The sequence below is a fragment of the Loxodonta africana genome, chromosome 7 (assembly GCF_030014295.1).
Source record: "Loxodonta africana isolate mLoxAfr1 chromosome 7, mLoxAfr1.hap2, whole genome shotgun sequence".
Taxonomy (NCBI): domain Eukaryota; kingdom Metazoa; phylum Chordata; class Mammalia; order Proboscidea; family Elephantidae; genus Loxodonta; species Loxodonta africana.
In genome coordinates this window covers 13215354-13233654 of record NC_087348.1, presented here as the reverse complement: position 1 = coordinate 13233654, position 18301 = coordinate 13215354, and the positions used below count along the sequence as shown (strand labels likewise).

General features: G+C 57.1%; 1 protein-coding gene across 6 annotated transcripts in view; it reads left to right on the top strand.

Moving 5' to 3' along the window:
- DAGLA (diacylglycerol lipase alpha) overlaps positions 1-18301 on the top strand; it is a 72252-nt gene that overhangs the window by 16385 nt on the left and 37566 nt on the right. For 4 of the 6 annotated variants that reach the window (XM_064287951.1, XM_064287950.1, XM_064287948.1 and 1 more), the window contains exon 1: positions 4739-7063. The exons of the other annotated variants lie outside the window; for them this stretch is intronic. The gene's annotated coding sequence lies outside the window, so the exon portion shown is untranslated. Of the gene's footprint in view, positions 1-4738; positions 7064-18301 lie in introns of those variants that run through there. 6 annotated transcript variants of the gene reach the window in all.

Genomic DNA, 18301 nt, shown 5'->3' with positions numbered 1-18301 from the left:
CAAGATCTGCATTTCTGACAAGCTGCTAGAGACGTTGGTGCTGCTGGTTCACAGGCCACACCTTGAGTAGCAAGGGCACAGTGTTCGACCCCTGGTAAGTGCTTACTTAGTGCTAACTGGGATTATTCAGCCAGGCAGAAAATGCCCTGCCCCTGCCCGGAACCCGCACACATGCCTGCCATGGGTTTAGTTCAGCACTCCTCAAAGTGTCGTTTGTGAGCCGGCAGCGTCAGCGTCACCTGGGAACACGTTCGAAATGCAGGATCTCAGCGTCCCCTCTCCCTGCCTGAATCAGACTCTCTGGGGGTGGAGCCTGCTCTCAAGGTGGAGAGACCCCAGTTGGGCTCACCCCAAGAGCGGTGGGGCCTCCGAATCTCCCAGGGCTTGCAATGCTGAGACTTGCTAAAAATGTAGCCCCTGAGCCCATCTCAAACCTGCTGGTTCTGAATTTCTGGGTGGACACACACACACACACCCACCCCCACACCCCCATCCACCCCCTTGTGAATAAGCTTTGCCCCTAGCAGGCCCAAGGTCGGGAGTCCCAGCCTCCGGCTTGCCCCTGCCGCCAAGCCCTGGGATCTCAGAGCTGCTCCGCCTTCGGCACAGCTGTGGCGATTTTCTCACAGTGAGAAGAGGGAAGCAGCCTCATGTCCACCAGCAGGAAGCTGGCTGGATAAACTCACGTACATCGTGTACAAGGAGTCCTCCACAAAAATGAGGAAAGATTGTGGTTGAAAAATACTTAATGAAGAGAAATGTTCACTTTCTCGAGTTCAGTGAAGAGAAGCAGTAGGTTTCAGAGTGATTCCATATTTGGACAGAGGTAAAAAAAAAAGACTAGAAGGCTGTTAATTGTAATTTTCCTGGAGAGATGACAGGTGATTTCTATTTTCTTTTTGTTTTCCATAGGAAAAAAACATGTGTTTTATAACAAGAAAAAAGAAAGCTTATATAAAAGTGTCTGGTTCAAGGCCCTCAAGTAACAAAGTGCTTACCCTGCCTGAAACTTGAGGCGTCCCCAGCCCGAGGCTGTCCCTAGCTTCCAGGACAGTGATTCTCCCGCTAAACCTACCCAACAGTTGTCCAGTCACCGGCTCTGCCTGATTTTCCCTGGTCCTTCACCCTGTTTCCCCAGCCTATTCACTTCTCTCCTCTCCTCTCCTCTTCACTTGAAGTCTTCCTGGCCCTCGCAGATGCACCACCTCCACTTTACATAAACGGAGAGAGCAGGAAGGGGCGAGTTGAGAGATGAGAAGTCCGCCGACTTGCCAGTCTCTGGGGCAGAGTTCAGATTTTCATCGGGGCATCACCTAGGCACATCGGAGGTGCTTAGGAAATAACAGAGGAATGATTGAGGCTTGGACTTCACCCCAGGACAGAGCAGGGACCTGTAGCTGTGTGACCTTGGGCATGTCCGTGTACCTCTCTGGACTTAGGGTCCTCCGCTGTAAGATTCAGGGAGATGACGAGGCTTGAACTCTGACTCCCCAGGGCCCTTCCAACTCTGATCTTCTGGGGGTTCACGTGGCTTGCCACTCCTGCCTGGTTTTCTAAGCAGCTTGTGCTGCTCAAGAACACCTCCTTGTCTGTTCCAGCTGCCAATTGGAGTTTGCACAGAAGCGGCTGCTCAGGGTTAGGACTTGGAGCAGAGGAGGCCCGAACGGGTGGCTAGGCCTTCATGCCAGCAGCCAAAGTTCTCCCAGCGGCTCTGGGCTGCGGATCCATCGACTGCAGATGGCTCGGGCACCTGCATGTTCCTTGATCTGATATCAGCCTCCTGTGAGCCATTTGTAGCCTCTGTGCTGCCTGTAGTCAGGTGTGGGCTTTTCATCTTCTCCTGCCCAAAGCTTTCTTTATCCCGGTGCCCCCTGCCAGGTCTTTTGCTTCTGAGACCCCGTTTCCACCAGCCCCCAGCATCCCTGAATCCCTAGCCCTTTGGGCTGCAGTTTTTCATCGAGCAGCTCAGTGGGGAGGGAGGGTGGGAGCAAATCCATTCAAGCCATTTACTTGAAACACATTTAAGTAAACCCATGGGATTTGTGTGGTCACATGTTTTCAGAATTCTTTCAAAGTAATTGATAGGTTGCTGGGTCTCTCCCACCACCAACTTTCCTGGCTGGGAAGTACAAGAGGCCTGGTCTTTCAGGAAAGCCACCCAGGGCTGGAAGATCAAAGCTGGGGCACTGGGGCCACCTGAACACAGGCTTCTGTCTGCCCGTGCCTGCAATACCTGCCCGGTTACTCTGAGCACCTGTGATGCCGGGGGGAGCAGCCCCACATGTCTTCTCTCTGCACTCACATCCGTGTTTGTCCTGGCCCAGGGAGCCTGGGGAAACCGTGCCTCTTCCGGCAACCCTGAGGTGGGATTGAGAGCTAGTGGTCATGTCCAGCACAGAGCCCAGCAAGGACAGAGGTGAGGGAGACAGGCCACCAGGCTGGCAGGAATCTGGTCCATGAACAAGGTGCAACCACCTCCTAGGCTCTGTGGGGCTCTAGCATATGGGGCAGACGGAATGGGGAGAGAAGAGCCAGTCTTGCTCCCCGCCCCCTTTTCCTGCCTGATGGTGAGTTCCTCATCCCTCCAGACCTTGCTCAACCGTCTGCCCCCCAGGAGGCCTTTTCTTGTGCAGAGCAGCTGTCCGCACCGCTGGTTCATCTTATCTCTACATTTGCTGGCCTGAGCGTGGGTTCCCTTGTTATTCTGCACTCTGAGCTCCTCAGGGGTGAGGCTGGTTACCTTCATGCTCATAAGCTCCCTCAAAGAGTCCTGTTGAATGGAACTGAAGCACAGGCTTGAAGCCTTGGGTTGCTCTTCTGCCTTTGACCCCATCCCATGCCTCCTCTGCAGACCCCCGGCCACAGGGGCCCCTTACTCTTCTCACCTGTCCCTAGAAGATGGTCCTAGCTGGGCAGGCATCAGACTGGAAGGGGCAGTGGGGGCATTTTACAGAGTGAGGCACTGGCTGAAATGCCCCATGGACAGACACACTGGACAGACACAGCTCGGCAGTGTCAGCTGTAGGCGGTGTTCTCCCAGCTCCCTCTCCTCCACCCTCAGGCAGCAATGAGGTGGCCAGATCAGCTAACCGCTAACTGGTCTAGCGGGTTTGTGGGGACCTGAGGGACAGGCCGTCCTGCTGTGAGGAGGCTTTGTGCTCCCAGCCACAGGCCTGTTCTTTCTGTTCTTCTCCTTTCAGACCGGTTTTCCCCTGGCCTTGCTCTCATCTTTGCCCCCTCCTCTCTTCCTTCTGGGAGGGTGTCAGCTCCTGGCCAGGGCCTGGGTCGTCTGCCCGACTTGCCCTGCTTGGGGTCCAGGGCAGCTAGCAGTGGGGGTGCTAGGCCCAGGCAGAACAGGAGCCCTGCCGGGGCAGAAGGCAGAAGGCAGAGGCCAGGGCCCACAGAAATGAGGAAGAGGGTCCCTGCCCTGTGCCCAATGAGACCTTGGGGATACTGAGACCCTGGAAAGCAGGAAGCTCAGTGTCCAGGTGGCAGACACCAGGCAGGAGCTGTCAGGGGCCCTGATGACCATTTTCTACCCCTTCCCCACTGACATGACAAGGATAAGGGAAGGGAGGCTGAGCCAGGTCCAGGGCCCTGGCATGTAGGACTCCTCCACACTGTGGCTCCTCCCTGCCCCTGCCCGCTAGGCTCCCCTCATGGGGAGCAGGAAATGGGGGTGGGGGAGCCTGGGTGCTCCTCTCACCTCACGCTGGGAGGGCTGGGTGCCCCACTCTGTAGGTGTCAGCAGAACTGTCACCCAGCGGTGGGCGCCGGTGCCGGGATTTCCCTTGCTGACTCACCCTCGGCCTGGTGGTGCCTCAGCCTAGGCAGTAGTTGTTTGCGAAGGTGTCTGGGTAGCGATAGCAACTCACACATCTGTCGGGACGATAGAGTCCCGGGAGCCAGGAGAGTGGGAGCGGAGGGGCCTGGGTGTGGCCTTGGGCCCACTCCTAACCCAGGCAGGCTGTGGATAGGAGCCCCAACATGCCCTCAGCTACCCACCCCTCTGCCTTTCCCACCGCCTCCATCCCTTTTGGGCAGACCCTAGGCCGGGCTCTCCACCATGCAGACCACCTCACTTCCCAGCACAGGGGGAGCAGTGAGGCCCTGAGCACAGCCAGGGGACTCCTCTGCCTCCCTAAAAGACTCCACGCAATGCGAAATGCCTTCCTTCCCTTTCCACGCCAGCCCAGAGAGGAGCAAGAATAGAGAAGCATTGATTCCCTTGGACCCCAGGCCCCACCGGTCCTCACAGGGTAAGAGGCACTTCACAGACAGAGCAGCCCGGGTTGGGGACTGTGAGAGGCAGGAAGTGGGAGTCAGCAAGTGGCTTAGCCAGGGGCCAAGGACCCTGGGAGAAAGGGAAAAAACTGTGGACCCTTGTCCAGAACAGTCCACACCAGTCTGTGCCATTTCTGGGGCCTCGGATTTCCTAGAGCACATCCCCCGGCCCTGGTGAGGGGCTGACCTGGTTGGGGGGCTGACAACCGCCCTCCCCAGCCCCAGCTGCCTGTGCCAGCCTGGCTGGCTCCCTGGCAGAGAGCAGGCAGAGGCAGGCGCCATGGAGGTGTCGCAATTACGGTATGTGGGGGGCTGGGGGAGGCTGAGCAGACAAATGTGAGCCAGCGGCTTGCGAGCAGGCCTGTGGGGGCGGTGGCAGCAGAGCCGTGTGGGGCGCTGGAGAGAGGAGGGGGCGGGCAGGGATGTACAGTTCTGGGTGGTTGGCCCCAGAGTCCATGTCTTCCTGCTGCCAGTGGGGGATGGGGAAGGGTCACTGCCTGGCCTTGGTGGGCTGGAATGGCTGGGAACTGCCACCCCCGGGCCAGGTGGCCAGGACTGAGCATGGGTGACATGGGGGCTCTGGCACAGCTCAGGCCTGGCAGGCAGACTTTTCCCCCCTGGCCTGCCAGCCAGCCTGGTGAGAACTGCATAGGTTTCTGTTGGCCAGGTGCCCCGGGGCAGCCCCAGTGGCTCTGACGAGCCACCACCTAACCCCCTCCAGCATGTCCGGCCAAGCTGGCCTAGTTAATCCCTCTGTGGGCAGGCACCAGCTGCCCAGAAAGGAATGTGGCCTGCTGTGCCCAGCCCTGCCCAGCCTCCCAGCAATGACGAAGGGGCCCAGCTCGGCCCACTGCTGCGGTTGGGAGCATTGAGGCTGAGCTGTCTGCGGCCTGCACAGGCTTCTTAAGGAGGTGGGGTAGGGAGGCCTGACCAGAACTGGGAGGGACCCTCAGGGCAGGGCTGGCACCACTTGGTCCTCTGGAGCATCTCTCTTTAAAGAAATGTGTCAAGCTGGTTGGGGGATCAGCCCTCATGGGCCAGGCCAGGTGGTACGAGGGCGGGAAGACAGATGACAGCCCTGTGTGGTCACGTTCCTGGTTCTTCCAGCCTGCTGCTCACCTCATGTGGCCTGGGGCAGGTCCCTGCATCCACATTCTTGGCCCTCATCTTCCTCCTTACATAAATGAGGGTATGCGACTCAGTGATCCAGAAGGTTCCTTCCTGCCCAGGTGCTCTTCAGTTTTGTATTCCACACCCTACTCTAGAGAAAGGGGTGGGGAGGTGCTGGGAGGGGCAGGACCTTCTCCTGGTGGGCCCCAGGTAGCCAGGTGCCTCTGTGGTGAGGAGCAGGGCTAGGGTGCCCGCTGAAGCTGAGCTTCCACTTCTCCCCCCACACACACAGCCCCCTCCCCTGACCTAGGCGGGAGATTCCAAACCAAACCAATTGCTTGAGTCGGTTCCAATTCATGTGACCCCACGTGTTGTAGAGTAGAACTGCCCTCCACAGGATTTTTTTGGCTGTACCCTTTTGGAAGCAGATCACCTGGCCTTTCTTCTGAGGCACCTCTGGGTGGGTTCAAACTGCCAACATTTCGGTTAGTAGTCGAATGCTTAATTGTTTGCACTATGTGGGAGAAAAGACCTGTGTAGGAGGTCAGGTGGGATAGTGACAAGTTTCCAGTACACAACCTGCTGGCACTAATTAGGTTCTGTAAAGGTTTTTGCTGGGTACTGTTGAGTTGATTCTGGCTCCTAGCTACCCCATGTGACAGATTTCCCTAGGCTGTAATATTTATGGGAGCAGATCACCAGGTCTTTTCTCCCACGTAGCCACTGGTGGGTTTGAACCACTGACCTTTCGGTTTGCAGCCTAGTGCTTAACCACTATAAGCAGTAGCTGGTATTATTATCCTTACTATCATTGAGTTTAAGTTCTTATGGTTGTTATTGTGGGATTGGCTGTCCAGTGCCTGCGGGTGTTCCCTGGGAGGAGCACTGTGGCTGGTGTCCTCTCCTGTGCTGGTGTCTTAGCCCCAGGCCTGCTTGAGAATCAAGAGGTCAGCCAGGGCAGCCGGAGGGCCTGGGCAGGTGGGGGGCCCTGGTGTCTCACAGGAGCGGGACTCTGCTGGCTTGGCTGAGCCACAGTGCCCATCTGCACAGGGGCGGCCCAGCCCTCTGGTGTTGGCTGGGAGACCTCCGTGCTGAGGAGCGTGTGTTCTCCAAACATCTTGTTCACAGCAGATGGCAGCCACACACCCTTTCTCCCTGCAGTTCCGGTTGCACTTCCCTTCCCTTTGCTAGCCCCTCCTCTTAACTTTGGGTTCTGCTTTTGGAGCTAGGAGACAGCCTGTGAACCCCCAGAGCCTCCTCAGACTGTAGGTGAAGCTTCGGGCTTGGGTGCCTGGACAGTTTCCAAAGGGGAGGGAGCCCAGAGACCCACCTCCCTCGGTGGGGATGCTCAGTCTTGCCCTGATTCCCACGTGCGCGTGCTCTCTAGGTCTCTTTGGCCAAATGTACCAGTAGTGTGGTCTGAGAGCTGGGTCCTGGGCTGCATGGGCATTTTTTGAGCAGGTGCTAAGTGCTGCACTGGGTGCTAAGGAGGTACAGGGGGTATATCCTTGCTCTCCAGGAGCGTCCAGGAATGGAGGGGACACCATCAGCTCTGCCTCTGGGTTGGCAGGCTTCCGAGAGCTTCAAAGAAGAGGTGGAAGGCTAGAGCGTTCCCAGGAGATGGAGATTGGAAAGGCATCCTGGGCAAAGGGAACAGCCTGTAGCAAAGGTACAGAGGCGTGGAGAGCTCTGCCCCTGGTCGGGGGCGGGGTGGGGAGAGCCGCTCAGCTGCAGTGAGTGGTGGAGCAGATGGAGGCAGCCCTGCCTCAGCAGGACGGGCTCCTCAACCTCAGGGAGGGGTCTGTAGGGAGAAGCCAGCCCTCCTCTGGCTGCATGTGGGTAGAGTGAGCCAGAAGCAGAAGCCCTGTATGGGAGCCAGTGGTTTCCACAGTCCTTTTTCAGGAGAGGGACCTCTGGGTCCTGGCACATAGCTGCCGAGTTTGGGGCCAGGCCTGAGCCACCCCTGCTGGTGGTGTAGAACAGGGCAGGTCAGAGTCTGGTGTTGGCCCAGCTGCCCCATGGAGCAGCCGAGGACCGATAGTGTGCTTGAAGGGCTGTGGTGCCCAGACCACAATGCCCTCTGCAGCACCTGCCCTGGCCCTGCCCTGTACTCACAGGCTGCACCAGACCTGAGTGTATCCCTGGATGGAGACCCTCATCTGAGTCTGGCTTGTGCTAGGTGTCCCCGCAACGGGCACCATCCCATTTAACCTTCGCAAGCACCATGCATGGTGGTCCACCATCGGTGGACATCACCATCCCTAAGGTTCTGCCTTTCTCAGGGTCACCCAGCCAGTATATGGCTGAGCAGAGGCTTCATGTCTGGGTTGACCTGACCCTCTGCAGCCTGCCATCTGCTGGTTCACTTACCCTGTTCTCTAGAGAAGGCTCAGGATAGGGGGTGGGGAGGGGTGTGACACCAAGCACAGGAAGCCCAGCTCTCCTGAGAACTCATCCCCTGCCCTTTCTCTCCATTGCTGTCCTCTCCCTCTCTCCCCCCACGATCTCCTCAGCCTCCCAGGGGTAGGGTGGGAAGGCCAATCCGTTCACCCTGGGGGACCCTCCACATACTGAAGGCCGAGGCTGGTAGCCCCGGTGGCAGCTATGGGCCGGGCCGCCCCAGCAACTGAGTGCACGTCCTGTCAGGCAGCAGACTGGCAGAGTGGGGATCCCCAGTGTTTGTTCTGCCCAGCCCAGAATTTGCTGGTCACTCACACCTGCCTGCTTGTTTGCCCAAGGATTTGCCCTCCTGGAAGGTGGGTGGGGCCGGGCAAGGGGGGCAGGCAGGTGGTCAGATGCTGCCAGGCATCCAGCTCTTCTGTGTAACCCAGGAGGGCCCTGAGCTGCCCAGAGCGCCACACCCTGCAGTCCTGGTGCTGCCCCCCAGGGCCTGGCCTCACCCACACAGAGCACGTGACTCTAGAGTGCCTCGGCCTGGTGTGCCTGGGCGGCAGCGGCAGAACAGCTGGACTTTGGTGAGGAGCAGGGAAGCCTGCAGAAGCCTTCTCGGGGCACTGGCCCCGGGACGTGTGGGCGAGGGGCTCCATCAATGGAACTTTTGTGTGGTCAGAGCAGAGGAGCACATGACCCAGGCCAGGAGCGGTCACACAGACACATCTGCCCCTTTCTTTCCTGGAGCAGCTGTCTGCAGGCTCTCACCCTTCCTCCCAGCCATGATGCTTGCTTTAATTCAGCCAATCCCTGCCCTGACCTTCCCTTCACCCCCTTGCAGATGAATCAGCTCCGACTTGAACGGATTTCTTCTCCAGCCCCTGGGCCCACCCCGGAGGCACACGCCCTGCTGAGGGTGTGGCCTCCCAGCATCCTCTATCTCATCTGTCTGAGCCCTTCTGTGCCTGGCAGAGTACTGATGGCGGGAACATGGCAGCGGCATCCTCAAAGGCCGTGGTCCTGGTCCCCAGGGTCAAGGGGAATAGAGGTGGGTGGATTTGGCAACCCAGGGAAGAGGGAGCCCCTTCTCTCCTGCAGCTGGGACCCTAAGGAGGGGCCCACACTAGCTGGGCAGAAAGTCAGGCACCTTCCCTGGCAGTCCCGCCTGCGGCCAGCCTCGCCCTCGAAGAGTGGCCCACGTGCCATCAAGAGGAGAAGAAAGAGGACATGGGGAATCTCAGGGCACTGCCTAGGGGTGTCCACCCTCCTTGGCACTGTGGCCTCTAGCAACCCACTGCTTCTGGCCTGTGGTCTCCCCGCCACTTGATACCTGTCAGACAAGCCGTGAGGACAAACGAGCTGTCACAAGAGGCTGCACTGAGCCCTCCATGGGCAAGGAGCTCTGCAGGCAGATGGCAGCCAGGGGAGTGTCATCAGTCAGGCTTGGCGACAGGCTTCCCAGGTGCGCACAGTGACAGAGTTGCCTGGCCACTCCCATCCTGGCCCTCAGGGAGCCTAACCATGTGCTGGGAATGGGAAGGGTGGCCTCTGGCTCCAGGGAACCCAGCCAGGCACCTTAGCCTGTTCTTCCACTGCCGCCTCTCAGCTGGGGAGCAGGATAGACATGGAAGAAGAGGAATGCCGGCCTTCCAAGATTTGTAACTTGTGTCAGTCACTGTGGCTGCCAGGCCCCCACAGTCTCCGCACCCCCCCCCCCCCCCCCCCGCTGCTGGGGTGCTGGCTCAGGATGTAGGCCTGGGGTTGGATACAGTGTCCGGGCCTGGGTGGCAGTGCAAGCAGCCCCATCCTCAGGCCGGTCATCCTGCAGCTCTATACCCGCCCCCACTGCAGTGATACCCAGTGCGTACCAGGCACCCACAGTGTCAGCCCGTGCCAGGCACTGGGCTGCTGCTCCTCCGAATAACACCTGAAGCTGGGACTCTTACAGTCCCAGCTTACAGGTAAGGAGACTGTTACTTGTGGAACACTTTTAACCTACATTGCTCAGTGTCACTCGTCCCCTTTTACAGGCACTGGGGTTGGAAGAGGTTGCGATTTGACCACACTTATTCAGTGGCTGAGTCTAGCTTGAGCTGGATTCTCAGACACCAGGCCCCATGTGCCCTTATGCCCCCGCAGTCCACAGAGGTGCTAATAAATGAGCACACTAACACATAATTAAAAAAAAAAAAAATTGGAGCCCTGGTGGTACAGTGGTTAAGAGTTACAGCTGCTAACCAAATGGCTGGCAGTTCAGATCCACCAGCCACTCCTTGGAAACCCTATGGAGCAGTACTACTCTGTCCTGTGGGATTGCAATGAATCTGAACCGACTCAACAGCGATGGGTTAACACATAATTAATCCCACCTTAGTTCCCTCTGGCCTTTCTCTCTGAGGAGCTCGGAGTGCTTCCCAGACATGATCTCATTCCTTCTCCTGAGGCCCAGAAGAGCTGAGAGAGGGGAAGCCCCACTGCCAGCACTGGATGGTAGAAGGGCCAGGGCACAGAGACTAGAGACCAGCCTCCCCACCGTCTAGGCCCCAGCCACCTCCAGGGACGTCCCCTGCCACAAATCTGCCCCCTCAGCCTCCCAGGCCTGGCTGGAGGTGATCCTGGGCAGAGGCGTGCTTCGCGGGGTGGCCTCTGCTCTTCCTCTGGTCCCCTCTGGGTGCAGCAGGTATGAGCCAGGAGAAGGAGAGATGCTGGGAGAATCCAGGGATTCCCACCTGTGGCTCTGATTTAGAGGGAAGTAACAGTACCACTGAGGCTTTTCTAGTGCTTTCCCTCTAAGAAGCCTCCCTTCTATCTTGGTTGCTCTCATCCTCCGAAGAAGCTTGCAGAGAGCCTGTCAGGGTCTTGGGCAGGGAGGCAGCTGAGGGAGAACAGGCCCTTCACCAAGTCATCGCCCAGCAGCTCTGGGAGGCAATGACTGTTCTGTCTGGTGTCTGAAGAGGAAACCAAGGCAGAGAGACTTGCCCAGGGTCACCAGGGAAGAGGGAGCCCCTTCTCTCCTGCAGCTGGGAAGAGACTGAGAAGGCAGTGGCTCCCCATACGCCCAGGAGGAATGGAGCCTGGAGCCCAGACCATTTGGTGTCTGCAGGGCACCCAGGAGAGATGCCAGTGCAGGTGTCTTTGCTGTCCCCACCCTGCCTTGACAGGTACCCCTTCCACACATCTGGTTGTCAAGGCTAGAAAGCTGAGGCTGTCCGGGACAGTGCCCTCTACTCACTGCCCAGTTCCATCTGTCACTACCACGGCCTGCCATTTTGTCTGCTGGATCTCAGTCTGGGCCACCCACTTCTCTCCACCCTTGCCCGCACCTTGGCCCAGGAGTCCCCATTGCTCTTGGAATAAGCTCAGTTTCAGGAACCTGGCCCTCAAGGCCCTGTGTGGGTGGCCCCACTGGCCTGTCTACCTCGGGCTGGGCTAGTCTTACCTCCGCCCGCCCTTGTTCTCACATACACAGCTGTGGAAGGGCCATCTCCCAGGCAGTTCCCGAGCTACCCTCTCCCTGTTGCCTGTTCACTCCAATCCGTCCTTCACATCTCAGCTCAAAGTTCCTATGGCAGCTGCCCCTCACCTCCCTACACAGGCTCTGATTGGACCCCCTTTCCAAGCACTCGTCAGACATTTTCATGTGTGTGAAGAGTTAGCCTGTCTTTCCTTCTGGACTGTGGCTCAGTGAGGGCTGGCCTCGTGTCGATTTTTATTTAGTGCTGTCTCCCAAGCCCCTGGCACATACTGTTGTTGCTTTTAGGTGCTGTCAAGTCAGTCCGGCTCATAGCGACCCCACGTACAACACAACAAAACACTGCCTGGTCCCGCGCTATCCTTGCAGCCATTGCTGCTTGAGCCCATTGTTGCAGCCACTGTGTCATTCTGTCTTATTGAGGGTCTTCCTCGTTTTCATTGACCCTCTACTTTACCAAGCATGATGTCCTTCTCCAAGGACTGGTCCTTCCTGATAGCATGTCCAAAGTACGTGAGAGGAAGTCTCGCCATCCTTGCCTCTGTGGAGCCTTTAGACTGTACTTCTTCGAAGACCGATTTGTTCATTCTTTTGGCAGCCTGTGGTATAGCTGCCCTGATTATTTCTTGGTTGGGTGGAGAATGGCCGTGTGCATGAATTTAACCAGATTTCATCTGTACTCACATCTCCCTGGCCTACCCCAGGAGCTAATATCCCCTGGAGCTTCAGGGGTTTCCAGGACATCTTGTCCACAGCCACCACCCATCTGTCATTGAAGGTTTGCCTGTTGCCATGATGCTGAACAGGCTTCAGCAGAGTCTCCACACTAAGACAGACTAGGAAGAAAGACCTGGCGATCTATTTTCGCAAATCAGCCAATGAAAACCTTATGGATCACAACATACCCTTCCCATTGCTCATGGGGTCACCATGTGTTGGGGCCGACTCAACAGCCACTAACAACCAAGGTTTCCAGCCTTCTTCTCTTCTCAGAGCCTGGCCCCTGCCCTGCTAAGCTGGGGAATCTGGACCAAACCCCAGCCACCTGTGACGGTTAGTGTCCTTGTAACTGCTAGGTCTGGGTCCTGGGCCTTATGAGGTCTCCTGCAGAGAGACTGGCTAACAAAATGGGAGACTGAAGTTGTTGAGGGCCCCATTGAACAACCACCGAAGCATTTTAACAGGGCCCTTGTCAGAGTGGAGTGTGCCCCAAGGAGGCTTCCAGGGCAAAGACAAGATTAGAAACCAGGTTGAACCGAGAATTGCTGAGGAATCACGGGACTGAGCAGGAGGGAGCGGGGAGGGGAACATGGAATCAAATGGCTCTGGGCTCCAGGGAGAGAGCCGGAGGCCGAGGCTGCGGTGGGCACGGGCCGAGCAGCAGCCTCAGACTCCAGTCTGTGCTCTCCAGGGACCTAGCGTCTCCAGTGCCTTCCTTGTGAACACGGTAGGAATGCAGGTCATATGGGACAAAGGGTTGGAAGCCTCAGCTGTCCTCCTCAGTGTTGGGGTTTCCCATCCCTGGCCTAGGGCCCCGTTCGTGGTGAGGGTGTGGGCTCCCAGTCGGCAAGGATGTTCTGGTCAGGCGGAGAATAGGCGGGGAGGGGGCGCCTCTGAGCCCATGATTCTAGGTCACCTCCTGGAACACCGAGAGACGGGAGTGGTATTTATAGCAGCCAGCGGCCACCGAAGGTGGAGAAGTCAGCACGAGCTATGACGCAGGCCGACCCCCCCCACCCCCGCGGTCCCCTAGCTCTTGCTGACTCCCTCCCCACCAACCCCCTCTCCAGAGCCGCTGGGATGAACAGTGAGGACTGGGCCTACAGAGGAAGCTCGGCATTGTCACACTGCCTCCCCAGCCCCAGAGGGGACGAGGTGCCACTTTCTGCCTGGCAGGACCCTCGGCCTCAGCCAGTCTGGCCAGTCTGGCCAGCCGGCCCCAGGTGGGCCTCCCATTAGCACTCGGCACCCGGCTTGGCTGCTCTCTCTCAGCTGTCACAACTTCTCGTTGAAAGGCTCCTGCCCTGGGGTTTCTGGCAGCTTCACTGACCTCCCTCGGGCTGGCAGGGGTCAGTGGGTGGCTAATGGTGCCCAGTGCACCAGCCCCAGTGGTCTAGGGTGAGACCCTGCCAAATGCCTGCTGCCTCCCTGCTGTGTCCTTGTTAAGCAGTAGTCCTGCCACCCAGGACTGAAAGGTACAGTCCCAGCCAGGTGGTCACCAGTGCTGTGCCAAGCATGTGGCCCCAGCTCTACCTCCCACTCCAACCCCTGAGCAGGCTGGGAGCAGAGGACACTGAGGTGACAATGTGACAGGGCTGGGATCCCACACTCCCAAGGGCAAGTCCTCTGAAAGGAAAGTGATGCTAAGTGCTGGAGCCACAGTGTTCAGCAGCCAGAGGCCCTGCTCTCCCCCAGCCTTTATTGTTACTGTCGTTGAGTCGGCTCTGACTCATGGCAACCTTATGTATAACGGAATGAAACATCGCTCAGTCCTGCGCCATCTTCGTGATTGTTGCTGTGTTTGAGTCCGTTGTTGCAGTCACTGTGCAATCCTTCTCACTGAGGGTTTCCCTCATTTTTGTTGACTGTCTGCTTTATCAAACAGGATGTCTGTCCTTTTCTAGCCATTGGTCTTTCCTGATGATGTGTTCAAAGTAAGAGGGCCAAAGTCTCAGCATCCTCACCTCCAAGGAGCATCCTGGTAGTATTTCTTCTGGCAGTCACGATATAGTCCATATTCTTCTCCAACACCACAATTCAAATGCGTCGATTATTCCTCTGCCTTCCTTATTTGTTATCCAGCTTTCGCATGCATATAAGGCCATTGAAAAGACCTTGGCTTGGGTCAGGAGCACCTTAGTCATCAAAGTGACACCTTTGCTTTGTAAAACTTTAAAGAGGTCTTTTGCATACTGTCTTAGTTTCTTAGTGCTGCTGTAACAAAATACACAAGTGGGTGGCTTTAATGAGCAGACACTTATTTTCGCAGTTTAGAAGGCTAGAAGTCTGAACCCAGGGCACCAGCTTTGGGGAAGGCTCTCACTCTGTCGGCTCTGTGGGAAAACCCTTGGTTCAGCTTCTCTAGCCCTGGCGTTCTTTGATTCCTTGGCGATCTCCACGTGGCATCTATCTTTCCCCCATTTGTGCTGGCTTGCTGGTTCTATACTGCTCTTTTATATTGCCCGGAAGTGGTTAGGTTTAAGACACACCCTACACTGATGGCCTCATTAGCATCACAGGGAAAACTCTATTCTCAAATGAGCTTACATCCACAGATACAGGGATTAAGACCCCAAAACATGTTTTAGGGGAACATAGTTCATAACACATACCTACCCAGGTACAAGTGAGCCCTTCAGTCCCACTCAGGCTTGGGGTCACTGCAGCCCTGTGCTCCCCTGCTCTGCTCTTCCCTGGCTCCAATCCACATGTCACCCAGTGCATCAGGGTCCCTCCCGTAAGCAGTCTTGCCCTGAGTGCCAGGAGAGGCAGGTGGAAGGAAGGCCAAGGTTTTCTCTTTGGGAACTTGCAGTGTAACGGAGAAGGGGAGGCAGACGCACAAGCAGCCCGCAGGAGAGTGGGCTGCTGACTTAACCAGTGAAGAGAGGCTGATCACCCCAGGGCAGGGGTTGGAGGCCAGCTGGGGAGAGACACCCAAGAGGCCTCAGAGACTGGGAGGGAGGAGCAGCTGAAGTGAGCCGGCTTCGTGGAGAGGAGAAAGTGCTTAGGCAGGGGGCTGGCTCAGGTGATGAGCAGGTGGGCACACGTGTGTGGGAGAAGGTGGTCGGCTGGCCTGGCTGGCAGCGATGCGGCAGCCGTAGTGGAGGGTGTGAACACTCATGGGGGGGCCGGGGGCTGTGGTTGGTGGAGGGCTTTGTAGCTGATGGTTGAGAGCTTTAATTTTACTTAAAGGGCATTTGAGAGCCATAATAAGCTTCTGAGAAGGGCATCGATTTAATTAAAACTATATGTACATGTTTTTTTTATATGTACATGTGGCTAATGCTACCGAGCACTTTCTCTGTGCTGGGCCCTGCTCTCAACACTTGACGACTTTCAGTGCGCCTCATCCTGACTGCATTCCCATGAGGGAGGTGCTGTCCTCTCATCCGTGTTTCACAGACCAGGAGAGGAAACCAAAGAGTCAGGACAGCTGTGCAGAGGTGCATGCGGGGGCCAGTCGGGCTGTTGGTCCAGGCTCCCAGCCACTGGCTGTGCTGTTTGCAGCCTTGGTCCCAGTGCATGCGGGCAGCCTGGGATGTCTGTGGCAGGTCCAGTAACAGAAAGGGAGTGGCTGGTGCTGTAAGGTGGCCCAAGAGGGAAGACACAGCAGCTGCATGGCTGAGGGTTTGCAGTAAGGCGGCTCCCATTTGCAAGCCATTAGCAAGTTGTTTGGAACAGCCCCATGTTTCCGCTGGTCTTCCTTTCTTGAAACTGTCATTAGGTTCCTGAGTAGAGCTTGGAGGAAGTTGGATGATCGTAAAGCACCACTTGATTTAAATGTCATAATTCATTCATCCACTCAACCAACATTTTAGCATTGATTGACCCCCCAACTCTGTGCTGGAGTCTGCAGACCAGAGATGAAAACATGGAGTCTGTCCCCGAGGAGCCCCAGTCTATTGGGGGAGACGCAGGTGCACAGGCTACCTGAAAGTCAGCCGACAGGCGCGCAAGCAAGGGCATAGACACGGGAGCCTCATGGCAAACTTCTGAAGGGTGACTGCTCCCTTGTACTTGACTCATCCTGGGAAGTGGCCTGCACCTGTGTCGGGCTTTGGCGGTCGTGGCGCCCCCTTGACCCCACAGCAGATGTCCTTCTGAGCCAGCTCCCCTTCTTAGAGGCTGTGGTAACTTGTGCTTGGGTCCAGCTTTACCACACCAGGGAGGTGGGGAAAGGATGGGGACAGAAGAGGCCCCAGACTCCAAGCTCCTGGGCCAGTGTTCTCTGTGGTGCTTTGCCTTCCTGGTTCAGGCAAAGGGAGGGTACAGGTGTGATGCTCGCACCAGCTCAGGCACTTACCTGGAGCCCGAGGACTCTTTCCTGCACCGAAACAGCAGGTAGAACTTAAATGTCCAGGCCAGAATGGAACAGAGAACTCATCCTGCCCCCCCAAAAAAACCCCAACCATCATGCAGTCATTTTTGACTCATGGTGACCCCTCCATGTTGCAGAGTGAACTGTGCTCCATAGGGTTTTCAAGGCCAAGGCCTTTTGTAAGTAATTCACTAGCCTTTCTTCCGATGTATCTCTGAGTGGGTTCTAACTGCCAGCCTTTCGGTTAGTAGTGAGTGCTTAACCGGTCGTGCCACCCAGACCCTCCTTGTACTGCCCAGAGGCTTTCAAACTTTTTTTTTTTTAGTTCAAATGTTTTTTGAGCCCTGAGCATGTTTAGCTCAAACACAGTGCTACCCAAACCAAACCCATCACCATCAAGTCCATTCCGATTCACAGGGTTTCCTAGGCTGTAAATCTCTACGGAAGCAGGCTGCCACATCTTTCTCCCGCAGAGCTGCTGGTGGTTTCAAACTGCTGACCTTTCCATTAGCAGTCAATCACTTTAACCACTGTGCTACCAGGGGTCCTTGCATTGGGACCAGGACCCCTGATATGTAAAAGGGCTAAAACTGCTCCGATTGACAGGGCCTACAAGCTGATTCGATGGCAGTGGGTGGTTTACAAGCCCCTGAGCCCTGCCTGCTCTACCACTTCCTCTCATGGGGGCGGGGGGGTGTCCCTGAAGGCTTCTGGAAAGGAACCCAGTTTGAAGAGCACTGACACCAGCTTATTGGACACAGGGGAGGGGCTGGCCATTGGCTGTGTGTCGTTGGCTGGAAGGAGATGCCGCCTCCCCCACCATACTCCATGGGCAGGGGTGCTGGCCCTTCCTGTGACGTGGGGAGCTCTGCAAACCTCCTCCCCCACCCCCCCATACTGCCTGGAAGGAGCTCCTATTACGCAGTCACTTGATCCCTGCCTGCTTCCGTGATGCCCAGGGAATGGTCGAAATGAAACCCAATAGCCTGAGCACTGGGCCTGTGCCCTAGATGGCCATACCGCCCAGGGAGGTGGCCCTCCAAGGAGCTGAGGCCCATGCAGCCTCACGGAGGCCAGAGGTGTTGGCCCGCCCCCGGCCAGCATGCACCCACTCGAGGCAGAGCATGGAGCCTGAGGAGGCACAGGGTATGTGGGTGGTGGGGCAGGGCCCCAGAGGGGAAATATCAAGCTAGGTGTGCTCACTTAGCATCCTCATTAGCGGCCTAATTAGGGGACTCCCTGGTGAAGTGGAAGGTGCTAATTCCTCTCCGAGGTGTTGCCAGCACCCTAGACTGAGTCTTCTCTGGAGGAAGCCATGAGAAGCAAGGGCAAATGCTGGGCTTCAAGTGGGGCACTGATGGGCTGCCGGGCAGGGGCCTCTGGGGATCAAGGTCTCAGGGAGGGACAGGCCTGGGGGTGGGGGTAGGGTGGACAAGTAGGATTGTGGACTGGACAGGTGGGCATGAAGGGTGGGCAGACCGCCACTCCTCCAGCATCCCAAATCTGAGCTGGGAAGGGGCTGCCCTTGGGCAGCCTGAGACTCAGTGGCAGGCAGACAGCTTCCACAGGAGCACAGGCCTTGGTCCTGGGGTTCCCATCTTTCCCACGGGGTAGGGAGTCCCATCTCTGTGGCTCGTTGTGGGTTGAACAAGGCAGTGCCCTGAGAAGCCTCAGCACTGCGCAGGCGGAAGTCCTGGCAGGTGCCGCCTTCCCTGCCTGGGAAGTTAGGTCAGGGGATTTGTAGGTTGGCGGGGCGAGGGCAGGGGTAGAAAACAGGGCCTTTCTGTTTGAGAGGGTTGACTTAGATGGCAGAGAGATCCGCACACCTTGCTACACTGTGGGGGCAGGGGACAGGGGTGGTGAGGAGAAGGTTCCGAGCATGCTCGGGAGAATGATTGATCAATAGTAACGTGAGCAGCTGATACTTCCTGTGCACTGAGCACTTGGTGTGCGTTGTTTCATTCATCCTCGTGACTCCCTGTGAAGTGGCTGCCTTCATTAGCCCA